Raw genomic sequence first — 20,462 nt, 5'->3', positions numbered from 1 at the left:
AGGACCCCAAGAATAATAGCCATTACTCCCACAACGGAGTGATGGCTAATGGGGATCCTAATAAATAAATAAATAAATAAATAAATGAATGAATGAATGAATGAATGAATAAAAGTCTAAAATCTCCATAAAGCCTTTAAAGAAGTGAGGACCGGCCGAAATGTCCCCACTTTGCAAAAATGTCCTCACTGTTGGTTAAAAACGGGTTCTGGTCCTCACGATGTAGGAAGTACAAGAACACACACACACACACACACACACACACACACAGGCAAAATAAACAAGAGCAAGCAACTGACACAGTCTCAGACTCGGTGCATAACAGGCCAGAAACAATTAAGCACAGAGAGGAGACGGGCCCTCTAGTGAGGGACATTTACATTATTGAGAAGGACTTTGAGGGGACCGGTGGAAGCTGCATGCCCAGAAAACACACACAGGCTGCCTGCTGCACTGTCGGACATGCCAAATAATGATCTCCTCCCTCTGTATCTGCCTCTCCTCCTCCCCCTGGTCTCTGCCTCTCTGTCACGTCTGCCTCTCTCTATTGGCTGTGCCCTGCAGTATCGTCCAAATCACCATCTAATCTTTACAAATGGCATATACCTACGGAGCTGCGTGATGTGTCACTCCGCATCACAAACTAGACCCCGAACAAGGCGAGAGGACGTCTATTGTGCTTGACATTCCCCCTCCCTCCTCTGTCATTTCATCATGTAAAATGTCAAAGTGTGTGTGTGTGTGTGTGTGTGTGTGTGTTGTCTTTATATAAGCACACATAATGTGCATGTGTGCAGCTCTGCTCACGGACGGATGTTTATGAGTTTGTTATGAGGTTATGTGCGTTTTTCCAATCTGATCTCATCGGAGGCTGATAAACAGCTCGACACTCTGAAGGACGTTGTGCGTGTCATGTCAATGCAATTAAACAACCTTTTAAATGGTTCTTATGGCTTTAAAACACTGTGGAACTTTTACAAAACTGCTGTTTTTAACATGTGACCTGTACTGAGGCAACAGATTGCACGCAATATTATAAATTAAATCTAACTACGTTTCAAGTTCAGTTAATAACAACTTAACAGGAAGTGCCTGTCATTTAAAAACAGACTAATTCTATTGTGTTCGATTCATTCAAAATTCTCTTGATTTGGAATTACATACATATAAATATTATATTAAATGTGATCAAAATAAGTCGATTCTATCTCAAACATTTTTATATTATATTTACTTAAACAACTGTCTCAAAATCAAGGATGCATTTATATTTAATACATTTTATCAAATATATTAAGTAAAATTAAATGACTACAGACTAATTTATTTATTACTAATTAACTACTTGGTTAAGTTTAGGAAACAAAACTGGGTTGGGAAAAAAGGTTTTAATAGTTTGGGATTTTTCATTAGTTTTAGTTTTAATTTCGTTGTGATTTTTTGTTTTCAAATTCAGTTTGTTTAAATTGTTTTGAGAGTGAGTTTGCTAGTTCTTTAGTTTTGTATTTTTTTTGGAAATGCTTTGTTTTAGTTTAGTTTTTATTAGTTAGTGTTCCAACGTTTTCTGTGAATGTGCACGCTGCTAGGTCTACTTTTTAAACTTAAAAGGACACAACTTATACTGCTTATATTCTGCTTCCAAACGCCTCTAATATCTGACCAATCCCAGATCCTACAGCACGATATTTCTGGTTTAAACCGGCTGTTACATGATCATAAGGTCATACTGAGGCCTTTTAGAAAAGCAGAGACTTTATGATTAAAAGCAAATACACCACAATATTAAAATAGAACTCAATCTAAGAACTTAACCTTCACTTTTTGTTGCACACTTGACACAAAAGTCCTGCATCTTCCACTCTTCCTGTCCTCCTAAAAAAGCCTCCGTCTGCCTTTAAACTGCATCTCTTTACTTTCCAATCACTTCCTCTGAACATCTAATATTATCTGATAACTGCTGCAACATGAAATGACAAGCAGGAAACAGTTTGACAAACCAGTGTGTCAGGGTGACATGTGGAATTACTAACAGGAGTTTTGTCTTTGGGACACTTTTTGGTAAATGCCAAGAAAACCACCTACAATTCAGAAAAACTGTTTACTTTTACAACTTGTTGTGGACCTCTGCTGTGTTTCTTCAAAGAAAATATGTTGCAGAGTAAAAATACTTTTAAAACTTTTGGACCTTTGGCATGTTTATATAAAATGGGACAGTTAATAATGTTGAAAAATGACACCAAACTCTTTGCTCCACTGAATAACAATTTGACTTCCTGTTTGTTTGTTTACTAAAATGGTTAAATCCTTTTATCAGTTCAGTCACGATTTAATTAAAAATGTGTGATATCCACAAACATTGATGGCTAATTCTGGACTATATTGGCTGAAATGGACTCACTGCATCATTTTTAATACTCCCTAAATAATAAAAAATGTCTGTATTATGACAGCGTGGCACAAAATAGCTTCTTTTTTTAAAAACTTGGCATCCAAGAAATGTGTTCCCTTCAGGAAAATGTCCAACTTTTCCTTCAGCATTCAGGAGAAATGGCTCTGCCAATCCTAGTTATCTCCAATGCCAATCAAAGGGATTGTTTCATATAAAAGGACTAAGATTTGTTTGTTTGTTCGTACTAAATCACCCAGTTCTTCATGCACCATGTCGTGATATCAGCCTGTTGTGTTTGTTGTATTTCTGTACTTTTGCACGCCATTGTTTGTTGTTTTTGGCCTGATATGTGCATTTATATCTGCATGTTTGCATGAGAATAGCCAGATGTAGAGAGAGATTATTTGTGAAATGCAGAATTGTCGGTGTGGTGGCATTAGACTTGTTTAGGAAACAAAACTGGGTTGGTAACAAGGTTATAATAGTTTGGGATTTTTCATTAGTTTTAGTTTTAATTTCTTTGTGATCTTTTATTTTCAAATTCAATTCGTTTTTAGAGTGAGTTTGCTAGTTTTAATTGGTTTTATATTTTTGTGGAAAATGCTTAGTTTTAGTTTAGTTTTTATTAGTTTTAGTTTTTTTTGTAATGGGGTATTTGTTGGGTGCCAGATTCAATAAAGTCACAATAAATGTTTCCTTTATTTCCTTTGTCTGATCCATCTCAGCCCCAATAAGTTTATTAAGTCATAAAACCAGATAGATCAAATAGATTTCACATCAACCAAAAAGGTTTACGTATGAAAAAAGTTGACAAATACGAAAACGAAGGACATTTTCACTATAATTTTAGTTACTTTTAGTTAGTTTTGTAACCACTTAATACAGTTTCAGTTAGTTATCATTTTTATAAAAGCTCTTGTTTTATTGCAGTTAACAAAAATGCTTTTTTTCTATTCTAGTTTTTCTTATTTTGTTAGTATAGGCACGTTTTTAATTAGTTTTAGTTTTAATTTCGTTGTGATTTTTTGTTTTCAAATTCAGTTCGTTTAAATTGTTTTTAGAGTGAGTTTGCTAGTTCTTTAGTTTTGTATTTTTTTGGAAATGCTTAGTTTTAGTTTAGTTTTTATTAGTTAGTGTTCCAACGTTTTCTGTGAATGTGCACGCTGCTAAGTTTTCTTTTTTCATACGTAAACCAAAAAGGTTTACGTATGAAAAAAGTTGACAAATACGAAAACGAAGGACATTTTCACTATAATTTTAGTTACTTTTAGTTACTTTTCAGTTAGTTATCGATTTTATAAAAACTCTTGTTTTATTGCAGTTAACAAAAATGCTTTTTTTCTATTCTAGTTTTTCTTATTTTGTTAGTATAGGCACGTTTTCTGTGAATGTGCACGCTGCTAAGTTTACTTTTTAACCTTAAAAGGATACAACTTATACTGCTTATATTCTGCTCAGTATCAAAGGGATTGGTTCATATAAAAGGAGTAAGATTTGTTTGTTTGTTCAACCAAATCACCCAGTTCTTCATGCACCATGTCGTGATATCAGCCTGTTGTGTTTTGTTGTATTTCTGTACTTTTGCACGCCATTGTTTGTTGTTTTTGGCCTGATATGAGCATTTATATTTGCATGTTTGCATGAGAATAGCCAGATGTAGAGAGAGATTATTTGTGAAATGCAGAATTGTCGGTGTGGTGGCATTAGACTTGTGTTTAGTGGGAGTGGGAGAGAGTGACTGGGATCGGAGGAGACGTGGGACTCATGGAAACGCTCGGCTAAAGCCAGCTCACAGCCAACCTGCCCCCTGGAGGGGAAGAATTCACAGCGCTGTTCTTAGCAAGAGCTTGTCAGCCGAAGCAGCCAGGGGTCCAAAAATCACAAACGATTACATAATCTTTACCAACACACACACACACACACAGAGACAAGCTGCTGTGGTGCTCGTAGAAACTGGAATGACAGGATTCCTCCTACAGGTAGCAGGAAAGGTTGAAACTGCAGCTGTCGACTAAAACACACTCATTAAAAATGTAGAGGTAGTTTAGCCAACAGGTATGTTCAGCTTCTCATGCTTTTTATCTTTAACCCTCTAGAGTCTCCAGAAGCACCAAAGCATGACTTCTTCATCGCATCCAGACGTAAAAAACAAAGCAGACCAAAAAAAGACACAAAATTACTGAAAAAAAGGCACAAAATGAGAAGACAGAATAACCAAAAAAAACCCCACAGAAGACATAAAATGACAAAAAGACACAAAATGACCAAAAAAAAGACACAAAATAACTAAAAAAGACACAAAATGACTGAAAAAAAGACACAAAATGACCAAAAAATACACACAATGACCAAAAAGACACAAAATGAGAGGACAGAATAACCAAAAAAAAACCCACAGAAGACATAAAATGACAAAAAAGACACAAAAAAGACACAAATGACAAAAAAGACACTAATGACCAAAAATGACACAAAATGAAAAGACAGAATAACCAAAAAAAAACCCACGGAAGACATAAAATGACAAAAACAAACACAAAATGACCAAAAAAAGACACAAAATAACTAAAAAAGACATAACAACAGACACAAAATTACCAAAAAAAGACACAAAATGACAAAAAACACACAAAATATCTAACGAAGATTAAATTAATGATCAGAAAAGACACAAAAAGACACACATTACAAAAAAAAGACACAAAGTGACTTACAAAGACACGAAAAGACATGAAAATAATTAAAAAATGGACAAAATAGCCAGACTCCATAGAGTTAATATACTGTTGCATTAGGCTCCATCGTTTCTAATTCATAAAAATGACTTCCTTCATTATTTTCCCAACATTAAAATCACTTTCTCTTCACTTGATTGAAGGAGAGAGTGATATTTAGTCACTTCTCACCTTGTTTGACTGTAAAGTGGCGAGACGCAGCAGGCTCAGGCTAATTTTAGACACAAGGAGCCATTGACCTTTCATTCAGAGAATCCTGCTAGTTGTTGTTGTTTATGTGTATCCTTGTTTCTGTGGAGGGCTGCAGGCTGCAACGTCTGATTAAGATAAATCAGTTTCAACTTGTGGAATGCAAATGTTTTATTAATTCTATTCCGGAATGCTCGATGAATACATTTTATGTTGTTATACAATCATTTATCTAATTATATTCTTTGTTTTTCTTACTGGCCCCAAATCCATAAAAAGACCAAAATAATTGCTGCCACTAACAACGGTTTTATGTATAGAAAAATCCTGATCTGTCCTTTTCCTCTGTACCGTTGAGCTCCAGTCTTATCAAAAACACACACCAGTGGGTCTCACTGTTGCCCTGCGTGACATGTTGCATCATTAGAAAAAACAAAGGCACTATATTTTAGTTGAATCAATGCCAAAAACACCATTTTGCTGCTGCAAATGCCTACGAGAGCACCAAATATATAAATCCACAGCTGGAAATGGTCCCTAATAAATGAGCCATTACCTCATATTAACCCTCTGGGGTCTGATATACCACATATATTTATGATCTGACAACTATTTTTTTCACTTCAACCCACTTTATTAACCCTTTGGAGTTTGGGGCTATTTTGATGGGTTTTGACTATTTTTTCATTCTGCCTCTATGAACGACTTAAAAAAATGCTGGTATCATTTCTTTCAACACAACTTCACCTGATTATTATTTTGTCATTTTGACTTACTAGATCAACATGTTGAACACAAAAAACACACAAAAACACATACAACAACCACACACGCAAAAACATAAAATCCACAAAAAAATTACAAAAAACATAAAACCCACAAAAAAATTACAAAAAACATAAATACAAAACACAAAAAAAAACAAATACAAAAACCATACACACAAAAACATAAAACCTACAAAAAATGTACAAAGAACATACAAAAAAAACACATAAAATGACAAAAAAAACACAAAAACACAAAAAAACACATAAATACACATACAAAAACCATACACACAAAAACATAAAACACACAAAAAATTTACCAAAAACATACAAAAAAACACATAAAATGACAAAAAAAACAGAAAAACACAAAAAACACATACAAAAACCATACACAAAAAAACAAAACACACAAAAAAATTACAAAAAACATACAGAAAAAAACACAGAAAATGACAAAAAAAACCAACAGAAAACACAAAAAACATACAAAACACAAAAAAAACACATAAAAACATACAAAATCACACAAAAAACATTAAGCACAAAAATGCATTAAAAATGCTGAATGCACACTGCAAAATTCAATAAAATCTCTGCAAAAACTTCAGTAATATCATGTTACAGTTGGTCGAGGTGGTTTTTACCTTTGCTCAAAAAGAGTTGATGTGTGTTTCTTAGCCTGCTTTAAATATGAAAATCTGTATTTGTTCCTTTGTTTTCTCCCGTGGAGTCTGTTTACAAACTGAACTTCATTGAATATCATCAGCTTATTGTTATCATGTGTAATATATGTGGTAAATATTGTGCATACACATCAATAATTGTGTATGTGAATTGCAAATATTTCATTTATTTTCTTTAATGGCTGAAACAGCCAAAGCTTGTCAGAGTGGCTGATAAAGGATGGATTTCAAGGACATTTTGTGGTAAAAACATTAAAGTGAAAAAATATAAGACCATTGACATAAAATGGTAATTGGAGCAATTTCAAAAGCATATTGAATATTTTATCATCAAGTGGCTTCTATTTGAAAACGATGTAGCACTTAGATGCATTAGCGCTGCCGACTGAGAACTAAATGATCGTGACGCATAAAAAACAATTTATAAACCATGTTTTGTGATATAAGGAGTAAAACACACTTATCACGAAATAATGTCTAATGAAATAATATCTCTGAAGAGTTTCACTACTTAGATATGGAATGTCATATAAGTCAGTATTAAATAGGTAAATTAATTAATAAATAAATCCTAGAATAATAAAGCAATAAATGAGACATTATATATATATATATATATATATATATATATATAGTCCTTCGAAAAATGTAAATTTTAAACTATTAATAGTTCTATTTTTGTTACTTATTGACTATGATTTATTCATATGTTTCTATTTACATGTATTAATATATTTATTGCCTCATATATTTATTAATGACATATATATAACATTGACCTACCGAAAAAGGCACAGTAAGTTAATAAATAAACCCTAAAATAATAAAGCAATAATTGAGACATTTCAAAATGTATATACATATTTCAAAGGACTACTTTTGGTCCCATGGAATATATAAATGTGGGATTATACAATAAAAGTCCCCCAGTTTTATTATTATTATATTAGGATTATTATTTTATTGGCAGCCAGAAATAAATAGATATATAAAAATAGAAAAATATATAATAATAATACATTACCAAATAATAGATTGTTTTTTAATAAACAAACAAAAAAAATTACAATAAAATAATGAACTTTTTTTTTCACAATGCACATTAATGTGGCGATTTAAATCAGTAATTTTATTATTACTATTATGATTATTATTTTATTGGCAGCTGGAAATAAATAAATAAATATATATATATATAATAGTCCTTCAAAAATAATAATAATAATAATAATAATAATACATAAAAATTTTATAGCGCTTTTAAAGGCACTCAAAGTCGCTTAAAAAAATGGCAATTTTAAACTAAATAGTTATATTTTTTAAGTTATGTGACTATGAATTATTCATATGTTTCTATTTACATTTATTTTTTTATATTTATTGCCTCATATATGTATTAATGACATATATATAATATTGACTTCCCAAAAGAGGCACAGCAACAGTTTAGTACTGCACTTTGAAAAAGTTGCTCGGCTGCTGACTTTAAGTCCTTCATCAGGGTCAATTTTCCAAAAACCATGGATACTACATTTCCCATAATGCACCTTAATATTGTCTTGAAGCCAACTTCTTTCAAACCCCACACCTCCAGTTTGAAACAAAGTCTGTGTATGACCTCATTTGCCTTTTTTCTTTTTCAAACACTGGAAGACACTTTTTTTTTTTTTTCCAGAATAAGACAATGTAAAATGTTCCTGATTGCAGTTCTTGCTGCATTAACTCCTAGCAAACCCTTCTGCAGCCTCACAGGCATTCAGCTGAGGAATAATAAAAGTCAGCTCCGTAATAAATTGCCTCTGTGTACCAGAAACGCCAGAGTCGGACAAGAAAAAATGGTGGGAGGGCCCTGTGGTAAATATCGAAGGAGAGCTTCAATATTTTTTTTCATTATACAACAGACGGCCGGTACTTAGCACTTAGTGTGGGTCTAACTGCTTGTGTGGAGATATAGTGTGTGTGGCATAGATAATTCAACCCCAAGTGATTTCCTTAGCTGTGTGCAGGTAGCTTGTGAACCCTGTCACCCAGCTGATCTACTTCCTCTCTGCTGGCTGCAGAAATACACCCTCCATTCCTCTCTGCTGCCTTTAAGCTGTAATGGCAGAATAAGTCTTAAGTTGCTGTTGTTGTGGACGCAGACACTGCTGTTGCACCAGTATTCTTCTTAGCTTCAACCAGCAGCTTTATGTATGCATATTTAGCTCTATTGGTTGGTTGATTATTCTGTTAGTCTGGTTCTTGGTTGGTTGGTTTGTTAGTGGGCTTGGTTGTCCATCAGTAGGTCTGTTAACCCTTTATCGGTTAGAACTATATTTGGTAACTTCAGTGGATATCAATGGGGTCCCCATGTCTCTCTGTTTGGTCGTAGAACCACATGGATTTATTCCAGATAATCAGCAAAGATCAGGCTACATCACAGACAGTGACACCATGACATTTGACCAATCACTATGATAATAATATGATAATATTAACTTTATTCACCTTGACCTCCAATGTAAATTTAGAAAAAAAATCAGCAAGAAACAGTCGTACAAACAGAAAAAGTTATTCTTAAATGACTTGCACGAGGAGAACTTGACTAAGACGGCATATTAGGACCAGGTATGAATAGAAATAAAAATACAAACCCGACAAGGGGGTAATATTTTGAGAAAAAGTTGCAAATTTACTAGATTTAAGTGGCAAATCTACAAGAAAAAAAGTTGCAGATTTAAGAGATTTAAAGTGGCGAATCTACGCGAAAAAAGTCACAGATTTACGAGAAAAAAGTGAAAAAGTTGTTTGTTGTGCATTTTGTCACTCTTTTGGTATATGAGTATAAGTAGGTGGAGAAAGAGTCTGCAACCATGAATAAATAACAAATAAAGAACAGAAAGCAATGGAATTTATATAATTATATGTGTATTTTTAACATGATATCAATATTTAATTTATAAATGTTATTGTCAGTATGGCAGTATCATAAACACGCCTCTTCTTGACCCATATACCACTGCCACAGAGGTCAAGTGTGTGCGTGTGTGTGTGCATGTGTGTGTGTGTGTGTTAATGCATGGATGCATGTGTGTATGTGGTTGCAGTTATTGCAGATTTTTGCTTGTTTTCCTTTGGTTTTGGCTGTTTTTTCTATTATTTTGGGGACCTAGTTATTGTCTATAATAAGACCACCGACCCTGGCAAACTCTCCACGCACACACATGAAACAAGCATCTGCAAATACTACACTCTAGTCCAGCACGTAACACACACACACACACACACACACACACACACACACAGTCAGACATCTCATTCAGACGCTCAGCTGCCTGCCTCCCCCACAGTGTTGTTGCTGGGGAGTTGCTCGCTGAAATATCACCTTGAGTCTTGCCATTTCCCAACCTCATTTACTTTATTACAGCAAGTGTCTGCCATGAGCGTGGGGAAACAAATGGGAGAAATAGAAAACTGGAGATAGAGGAAACACACACACACACACATTCCTGCACACACACACACACATTCTTGCACAAACACGTGCACACACAGACCACCATAATCAGTCTCAAGGGGGACTCCTTGCTAACGCGGAGGAGAGAGAGGGGAGATTAATAGAATGAGAAGGGGAGTGTGTGTCTGTTTGTTTGAATGTATGAGGGCGGGTGGAGTGAGTGTGTGTGTGTGTGTGTGTGTGTGTGTGTGTGGGTCTGTTAGCACCAGCAGCACAAGCCAGAAGGAAATGTCATCGTCGGGGTTGCCACAGCAGAGCAGGAGATGCTTTCTCCCCCTTTCAGTCTCTCTCCTCCAGTCATCCCCCCACTTCATCCATCAATCCTTTGCTCATGCAATTTTCCATCTATCTTTTTCTCCTCTACTCGCTCTTCTCCGTCTTTATCCTGTGTCTCTTTATCCTTTCGCTCCACTCTCTTTCGTCCTCTCCCTCCCTTTCGTTTTCCCCGCCGCCGCCGCTGCCGCCGTCTGGCAGAGCTCTCTATAAACATGCCAGGGACAGCACCTCCTCTCTCCAAATTGTCTTTTCCCTCCGTCTGAAACGGCCGTGATGATTGCATTCTCACACTCCATTGTAAAACAAAAAAAGGAGGAGAAAAAAGAGGGATAGTCTAGTGTGTGACGTGGCCCTTTTGTGGACCGCTGTTGGGAATCTGAATTGCCTGTCAAGCAGGGGACTTTCCAGCTCGGAGACAAGACACAATGGAGCTGTTGTGATGGGCTAGAAGACCCTTCTCCACAATGCCGTGCAGTCATTATGATGTCCTGACTCATTGCTTGGCGGCCTGCGTCATATTGCAGCAAGAACACACACACACACACACACACACACACACACGGTCTCCCTGCCTCTCACACATAAATTACAGCTTGATGGTACAAATCAAATGCAAATTGCATACACAAACAGAAGGAAACTGAGTGGATGTTAATGATATGACAGTCAAATGTGTTTTGAAATGTCGCTTGGCAAATACCAATTAAAGGGCAAAAAGAGCAACAATGTGGAGAGCTTTTTGTGTCCAACTGCTGCTGACAACATATTCTATGCTGACATATATCTTCTTTGATGTTGTAAACCCTATTCATAACATAAAGGGAAGGGGGTTGGTTTTATATGCATTCATGGCATTTATGCAGTGATGAGTTGTTTGATTTTGAGCAGAAACAGAAGCATGTTTTGCTTTTATTTATCAGATTTTCAATAAATAAATAAATAGGAATATATAAGATGAATTCTCCGACAGCAAGTTACCACTAACTTATTTTCTCTGCTGTATGTTGTTATGGCTAATCACTTAACAAACACTTTCCTATTTACACATCCAGCACACACACGGAGTGTTTTTTCCGGCGGTCAGCTAAATGTGAGTCCACTGTTCTCCACCAGCTCCTCTGGGGGAATATCTGTTACTGTTGTTAATAAATGAATGCTGTCCTTTCATTGGCTAGTCAATCTGTTTGTCGTTTGGTGCTGGGCAGGTAGTGTCCAGTTGGTTTATCAGAGCTTAGAGAGCTAATCTCAGGCTGAAAGCAGTGAGAGTGAACTGAAACAAATGTGTTGTCAGGCTCAAATGTGCTAAAATGTTCACTGACACCCAAACTTTTAATAACTACCATGTTCCCTAAACCCCCATGTTCCCTAAAACCTCATGTTCCCTGAGGCCTGTGTTGTCTCAAGCCAATATTCCCTCAACTTTATGTTCCCTTAGCTTTATGTTTGTTAATCCCTATGTTCCCTTAACTCTATGTTCCCTCTCTGTTCCCTTCAGCACCTTTTTCCCCCAGGTCTGCCTTCCTTCTATGTTCCCTCAACCCTATGTTCCTTCGACTTTAGCTTACCTCAGCCCTATGTTCCCTCTATGTTCCTTCAGCCCTATGTTCCCTCAACTCTGTATTCCCTCTCTGTTCTTTCAGCTCTGTCTTCCTTCTATATTCCTCAGTCCTATGTTCCCTCAACTCTACGTTCCCTCTATGTTCCCTCAGCCTTATGGTTCGTCAGCACTATGTTCCCTCAATTCTATGTGTCCCAAACCATTTGTTCCCTAGGCTCTGTTTTCCTTCTATGTTCCCTCCATCCTAAGCCATGTGTTTCTTCAACTTTAGGTTACCTCAGCCCCATGTTCCCTCTCTGTTCCCTGCAGCACCTTTTCCCCCCAGGTCTGTCTGCCTTCTATGTTCCCTCAGCGCTATGTTCCCTCAGATTTGTGTTTCCTCTATGTTCCCTCAACCCTATGTTCCTTCGACTTTAGTGAACATCAGCCCTATGTTCCCTAAATTCTATGTTCCCATTGTGTTCCCTAAAACATTTGTTCCCTAAGCTCTGTTTTCCTTCTATGTTCCCTCAACCCTATGTTTCTTCAACTTTAGGTTCCCTCAGCCCTATGTTCCCTCTCTGTTCCCTTCAGCACATTTTCCCTCACGTCTGTCTTCCTTCTATGTTCCCTAAACACTATGTTTCCTCAACTCCTTTCCTGTTCCCTCTGTGTTCCCTAAAACATTTGTTCCCTAAGCTCTCTTTTCCATCTATGTTCCATGTAAGTTCCCTCGATGCTCCCTCAACCCTATGTTTCTTCAACTTTAGGTTACCTCAGCCCTATGTTCCCTCAACTCTGTATTCCTTATTTGTTCTTTCAGCTCTATCTTCCTTCTAGCTTAACCCTATGTTCCCTCTATATTCCCTCAGCCTTATGTTTCTTCAGCACTATGTTCCCTCAATTCTATTAAATTATTTGTTCCCCGAGCTCTGTTTTCCTTCTCTGCTCCCTCAACCCTTCCTCAGTGCTATATTCTTCAACTCTATGTTCCCTCAACCTAGTGTTCCCTCACCTCTCCTTAAAGGCCTATGTTAGCCTATGTAAGGGAACACAGAGCCTAATTTGGATACATAGGTGCTAAAGGGGAACATAGGGCTGAATTAAGTAGTGAGAATTATAAGTGCATCCTAAGACATTGTGAAATATATATAATGTGCCTTATATATTTGATATTATAGCTGTATACAGTGGATGGTATTCAAAAGGCAAAGCCCATAAACATTTTCATCTTTCTATTTTTTTTTAAAGACAAAAATCTTTAGAAGCAGCACAGGGGGTCACACACACACACACACACACACACACACACACACTCCCAGCACTAGAGCGTGAAGCCAGGAGGCATCACTGACATTTGGGGGATAAAGGTCTTGATGAAACCTTGCTGTTTCTCACACACACACACTCACACTCGGCCCCCGCTAACAAATGCTAACACGAATAGCCGTGCCAATTTCTCTGTAAGCCGGAGAACGTATGGAAACCTTCGCAAAGGGCTCGCTTCCTGATCAATAGGACAGGCATCTGCAAATCCCCGAGCTTCTCTTCTCTTACTGTAACCCTCCCTGCGCTTCTTGTAAAGTAAGCTGAACTCTGCTTTCACCGTGTCTTTCTCGCTTCACATTATCGCTACGTAGCCTTGACTCATCTAGGCCAACTGGCAGAATAATAAGCAGAGAGGGATATTTGGTGGGACTTTAAGAGAGCTGAAACTACAGCGCTGTATTAGTGCCACTTTCACTCACTCAGATGAAGAAACACTGCCAGTGATTAAGCTTCTTGTGGATATGTGTGTGTTCGCTTGTGTGTGTGTGTGTGTGTGTGTGTGCCTTGGCTCCATTGGGAGCCTGTAGCAGAGCCTTAAATTATACATATGTTCTCATTCCATTACCAGTGGCAACCACTAAAGGCTTCCCAGCATTTCCATTACCAAAATGAAAGGATGCACGCACTCACAAGCTGACACTCGTATATAAGCGTGCTTAACTCTATGAGTCTGGGACTATTTTGTCCATTTTTTTAATCCTTTTCATGTCTTTTTGTGTGTCTTTTTTGGTCATTGTATCTGTTGTGTCTTTTTTTTTAGTTATGTTGTGTCTTTTTTTTAGTTATTGTGTGTCTTTTTTGTCATTTTGTGTCCTTTTCTTGTATTTTTTGGTCATTTTGTGTCCGTTGTGTCTTTTTTTAGTTATTTTGTGTCTTTCTTGTCATTTTGTGTCTTTTTTGTGTGTCTTTTTTGGTCATTTTGTGTCTGTTGTGTCTTTTTGTAGTTTTTTTGTGTCTTTTTTTGGTCATTTTATGTCTGTTATGTCTTTTTTTTGTTTTTTTTGTCTTTTTTGGTCATTTTGTGTCTGTTGTTGTGTCTTTTTTGGTCATTTTGTGTCCGTTGTTGTGTTTTTTTTGTCTTTTTTGGTCATTTTGTGTTTGTTGTGTCTTTTTTTTAGTTTTTGTGTGTCTTTTTTGGTCATTTTGTGTCTGTTGTTGTGTTTTTGTTTTTTTGTTTTTTTGTGTCTTTTTTGGTCATTTTGTGTCTTCTGTGTCTTTTATGCTCAATTTGTGTCTTTTTCTTCATGACGTCAAAAAAAAAGAGACAAAATGACTAAAAAAAAAAAAAAAAGAAACAAAAGACTAGAAAAAAGACACAAAATGACAAAAAAAGACACAAAATGACCAAAAAAGACACAACGAACAGACACAAAATGACCAAAAAAGACACAAAAAACACACAAAAAACACACGAAAAGGATTCAAAAATGGACAAAATAGTCCCAGACTCCATAGAGTTAATGTCCTGTACCATCTCTCATCTCTCTGTCTCCATCCCACCAGGCTCCACTCTCCTCTCTCCTCAGAGTAGTAAGTAGCCCTCCTGCTCACCCCGGGTCAGTCCGGTTTGTTGGTTTAATCCTTGTCTGATGTTGTCTCAGCTCGTAGCCAGACTCAAATGAGTGCAGCGCCGGGCCGGAGCGGGCCGCTCCGCCTTCAGCTGTCTGATAACACCTTCCCTCAGAGCCGACACTCCGATCTGATCTGAAAGCTGATGAGAAGCAGCCGCAGCCAGGTACCGGTGTTTACCGGAGACGCTTTTAAGACGTGGCGTCCAGCTGGGTGGAGCGGAGTGGAGCAAGGTTCACAGCAGAGAAGAGATGAATTGTTAAGGCTGCTCTCCAATGAATCTGCTGTCAGAAATACTGCCACAACAACTAGTAAACCAACAAAATAAATAGAATTAATCCTCTTGAAAACGTGGCGACGCCGTCACCTTCCCTCTAAAGATCTGGCTCGAAACTGCAGGCTTTGTTTAATAATGGCATTTTGGACATTTTGTGTCCTTTTTTTGTCATTTTGTCTCTTTTTTCTAGTCATTTTGATTCTTTTTGTCTTTTTTTTTGTCTTTTTGTGTCTTATTTGGTCTTTTTTTTTGGCCCGGAGCACGACTTCTTCATGACGTCAAAAAAAAGACCAAAAAAAATTACCAAAAAAGACACAAAATGACTAGGAAAAAAAGACACAAATTGAGCATAAAAGACACACAAAAAAGACACAAAATGACCAAAAAAGACACACAAAATGACAAAAAAGACACAAAAAAGACACAAAATAGACACAAAATGACCAAAAAAGACACAAAATGACCAAAAAAGACACAAAATAACTAAGAGGATTAACTAAAAAATATAAGACTAAAAATATAGGTTAACACTTTACATTAACCCTCATTTTTATAAGTGGTAAATAGATATGTTTAATCTTTATTTATTAACCCGTATATAGGCCATTTAGAATGTTAAATACATTTTTTTTTTATGTTTAACTAACTACATCATGTATAAGTGGCTAATAGATGGTATATTGTAATTATTATACAATACATATTATTATGTATTGTATTGTATATGTAAGTTTATATTTACTTTACCATTAACAAACAATTGAATTATAATTAATAGTTTTAGTTAGCACACATTTTAACATTTTTAACAGCATATTAAGTATGTTAATGATTTTGAAATGATTCATATAGCTTTAAGACATTGGTTTAAAACATTTAGATTAAATATGTATAGCACTTTGTAAATGGTTAATAATTGGTCTATAAACCATCTATACACATCACTTAGTTGGTTGTTGTAAAGTGTTACCAAATATAGAACTTATATGTTATATTTGCAACCTGTTAACACATTTGCAACATTTAAAAACTCGTTGAGTGTTATTGTTTCCAAAGGGGATAAAAACATCATTTTTTAAAATCAGATTTTAATGCTTGTTGTTTCTTTTGGTTTCTTTTGGGTTCAAAATGTTAATCCAGTAAATCAAAGTGAAAAAAATATATATTATCAGGTTACATAAATGAGATTGTGCAAAAAAAAATTAAAGTATGATAGCGATGTTAAATGGCAGAATGAAAAGTATTTAAAAAATGGACAAAATAGCCCAAGACTCCAAAGGGTTAAGCAGAATATTGTCTACTGGCTGCTGAAGAAGGCTAATAAACAGCACTTATATATTCTGTGCATGTGATAGGTGTGATATATTCAGTAATTGGCTAATGCTGTTAAGTCAAGTCATTGGCTTATGCATGCTTCTCCAGCACGCAACAGCATGAGCAGATTACAACTTTATATCCCATTATAAATGCATGTTAGCATCATGTGTGACTTCACAAAGTGGAGTCACATTGCATGAGTGCATTATTCATGTCTTAACTCTGTGGAGTCTTGGACTATTTGGTCCATTTTTGAATTCTTTTCATGTCTTTTCATGTCTTTTTTGGTCATTGTGTCTGTTGTGTCTTTTTTTTAGTTATTTTGTGTCTTTTTTTTGTCATTTTGTGTCTTTTTGTGTGTCTTTTTTGGTCATTTTGTGTCTGTTGTTGTGTCTTTTTTAGTTACTTTGTGTCTTTTTTGTCATTTTGTGTCTTTTTTGGTCATTTTGTTTCTGTTGTGTCTTTTTTTTGTTATTTTGTGTCTTTTTTGGTCATTTTGTGTCTTTTTTGTATGTTTTTGGTCATTTTGTGTCTGTTGTGTCTTTATTTAGTTATTTTGTATCTTTTTTTAGTTTTTTTGTGTCTTTTTTTTAAATTATTTTGTGTCTTTTTTGTCATTTTGTGTCTTTTTTGGTCATTTTGTGTCTGTTGTTGTGTCTTTTGTTTAGTTTTTTGTGTCTTTGTGTCTTTTTTGGTCATTTTGTCTCTTTTTTGTCATTTCCTGTCTTCTGTGTCTTTTATGGTCGATGCGTGTCTTTTTTTCTAGTCATTTTTTGTCTTTTTTGGTCATTTTTTGTCTTTTTTGGTCATTTTTTTGTCTTCATGAAGAAGTCGTGCTCCGTCATGAAAAAGAAAAGAATTGTAATGCTGCAGCTCCTCTCAGATATCTGAAGCAGATTTCTCAGCCACAGTGGTTCCGTTTTCTTGCTTTGACAGAATAATTAAAGTGAATATTTGGTTAAATACACTGAGCTTTTCACAACTGGGAGCTGCCCAGTACATGTGCAGCCCACTGCTGCAGGCCAGTGAGCAGCTCCACTGGTGAAAGGGATTAAATGCCTTCCTCAATGGCATCTCAGTGGCAGTTGTTAAGAGAGGACAGAGCATTAATCATTCATTGCTTCTGTCCAGATTTTTTCCAGCCTGTCGGAGGATCTGAACTGGCAACCGTTTGGTCACAGATGCCCCGGAGTCTGTTAAAATAAACACCATTTCTTCAACTTTTCTCAGAATTGTCACTATTTGGCATAAATGCTTGAGTAAAAGCTCAACGATGTCCTGCTTAACCCATAAGAACCTATGGTGACACGCATGTAACAAACACCTTAAATGTTCTATAATCTCCAGTTTTCAGCTTTATGGTTCACCTTAAAATGTGTGTGTGACTGGAAACAAAAATGTGAAAAAGTAGCTAATTTCAAAAAGCTTAAAGGTTAAACCCATTTAACAATTATTGCATTTAACCTGTTTTGACCATATTTCCTGAACAAGTTCATATGAAACAAGTAACAAAAATATCGCTGTGATGTATGCGTCAAATTTCTGTTTCTGTAAGCAGAAAAGCTGTCTAGTTTTTTATGTTAAAATAAGAAATATCATGAAGATAAATTGCCCATGAGCCGATGGTATATTCTTCTTTTGTCTCACCTCTCAAACTGCATCTCAGATGTCAGACTTCAAGGTGCTGGCTCTAGGAAAAAAAAGTATATCAACACATTCAGTGTTAGCTCTGACTTAAGCCATGGGTCCTTAAAAAGCTTTAAATACACATTAACTCATAAAATACCTGAAATTTTATTATCTTAAGTTTATTCTTAGTTGGTTTTTAGTCATGTCACTGCACAGCAAAATTCAATCACCATGCTCTGCAGCAAACAATTTGTGCAAACAACAAATCTCAAACTATAACTAGTAGCCGGCTGCAAAAACATATTGCTAGCACTGCGCGTACTTGCAAACAAGGTGACATTTTAATTAATGTTTGCTATCAAACGTTCGCAAAAACTTTATTTTGAAGCCCAAAGGAAAAGCAGAAATATAAAGGGCCAACTCCCAGAATCAACGCAAAGTTAAGCTCAGTATTACTTAAATACAAATACATTAGCATAAAATATGAAGCTATTTAACCGGCCAGTTAAAAGATGCATTTCTCTCGTTTTTAACTAGCGAGCTAATTTGCTATTAACAGCTACACAAATCTCTTTGATAAATATTCCATTACCAAGACATGCAAGCATACCTATATTGCCGTTTTTTCTCCTCTTCCTCTTTCTTTTCTCTGCTTCTAAACAATATGTCCTTTTTTGCCTCCAACCAGGAGGCGACTTTACCGAATCACTAGGCCTACATCAGCAGCAGCACTCGGACATAAAACTGTTTTTGTACAATAATATATGATATATCTTTAATCATATAGAAATCATCACTCATACATGCAAAATATTAAACAAAATATATACATGCCTCAAGTGGTTAGTCAAGGAATTGCAGTTTTCAGACGGTAATATGCATCTTCATATTTATTCTGCACTGGAACTCTACTCCTTAATACATACTCCTTCTTTAGACACTTTATTTTTTATTGTATTTTTATATTTCATTGCCTGAAGTATGCCAAGGTTGTTCTTTTTATCTATCTATCTATCTATCTATCTATCCATCTATCCATCTATCCATCTATCCATCTATCCATCCATCCATCCATCCATCCACTTTTCAGCCAACGTGTTGTATAGAGAATTTTCATTTTACTTATTATGAACTGTATTTGGAAAGAGTTTATTTTTACTTTTGTTGTGAATCTTTGAATGCAAGCTTGGTCTTAAACGGTATTAAAAGGTCTTAAATTTAATTAGTTTCTACTCGTAAACACCCACTGCTGATATATTTCATTATGTTGCATCTGACCCAGTTTGACCGCAGCACCTCTTATGACCCGTATGCTACGGTGAAATGTAACGTTGCTTCCTGTGTCTGGCTCCTGAGTCGTGTCCTATGCAGTAGGAGCTTCTTCAGGTTCACTAACTTCTCGTCCATCTCAGCTGCGTCTCAGTAAAAACGTGTCAAGTGGGATAGACGTTCTTGTAACCTCAGTGGAGGCGGATTTCACAGACTTTACACACCAAACAGGGCTGGGCTCCACGCCAATGATGGCAGTGTTTGCTGCTGCAGATATAAAGTATATTAGCAGGTTTGGATTAAAAACAAAGGCACTGACACATGAACTTTTCATGCATTTAAAAAAAAAAATCAAAATATACATAAAACACCCACGTTGAGATGTTGTATATAAAACTTTTTAGCCTTGAGGCGTGTGTCTGCCAACTTTGCAGTAGAATAGATAAATCTTGTTTTGATGACCTTGTCATTGTTCTGGCTCTTTGTCTCCTCCAATACCAAGAAATTGAAATGTAATCACATTCAAAGATGTACAGTGGAAGTTACATAAAATCACCTCGGTTTTTGTAGATTCATCTCCGCTCTTCATTCTTTTCTTAAGCAGCGTGTCCACATCTTTACTGGGAACAAGAGCCTGGATACAAAAGACAAAACAACCCTCAGAGGTACTTTAAGGCACTGGGTAACATGCAGTAATGTTTATTAGCCTAGGAAGATTCAGTTTCATGAGATACCAGTGTTTAGTCCTTCCAAAAGCTTTATTATTTTATTATTATAACTGTATTTTAGTGCTGCATTGCACTACAAATACTGCAGAGTTCATATAAAATGGAAAAAAAAACACAAAATGTTGGAGCCATGATTGATTAACACTTTGGTGCACAGCATGGGTCTAGTTTTTATTTATTTATTTACACTTTATTTATTGAGTTTTTTCCATTTTCAATAAAAAATAAATAAAATAAATGTATTAATCAATTAATTATAATAATAA

Source organism: Centropristis striata, chromosome 24 (genome assembly GCF_030273125.1).
Source record: "Centropristis striata isolate RG_2023a ecotype Rhode Island chromosome 24, C.striata_1.0, whole genome shotgun sequence".
Lineage (NCBI taxonomy): Eukaryota > Metazoa > Chordata > Actinopteri > Perciformes > Serranidae > Centropristis > Centropristis striata.
The sequence above is the reverse complement of the archived record's forward strand: the minus strand, read 5'-3'. Positions refer to the sequence as shown.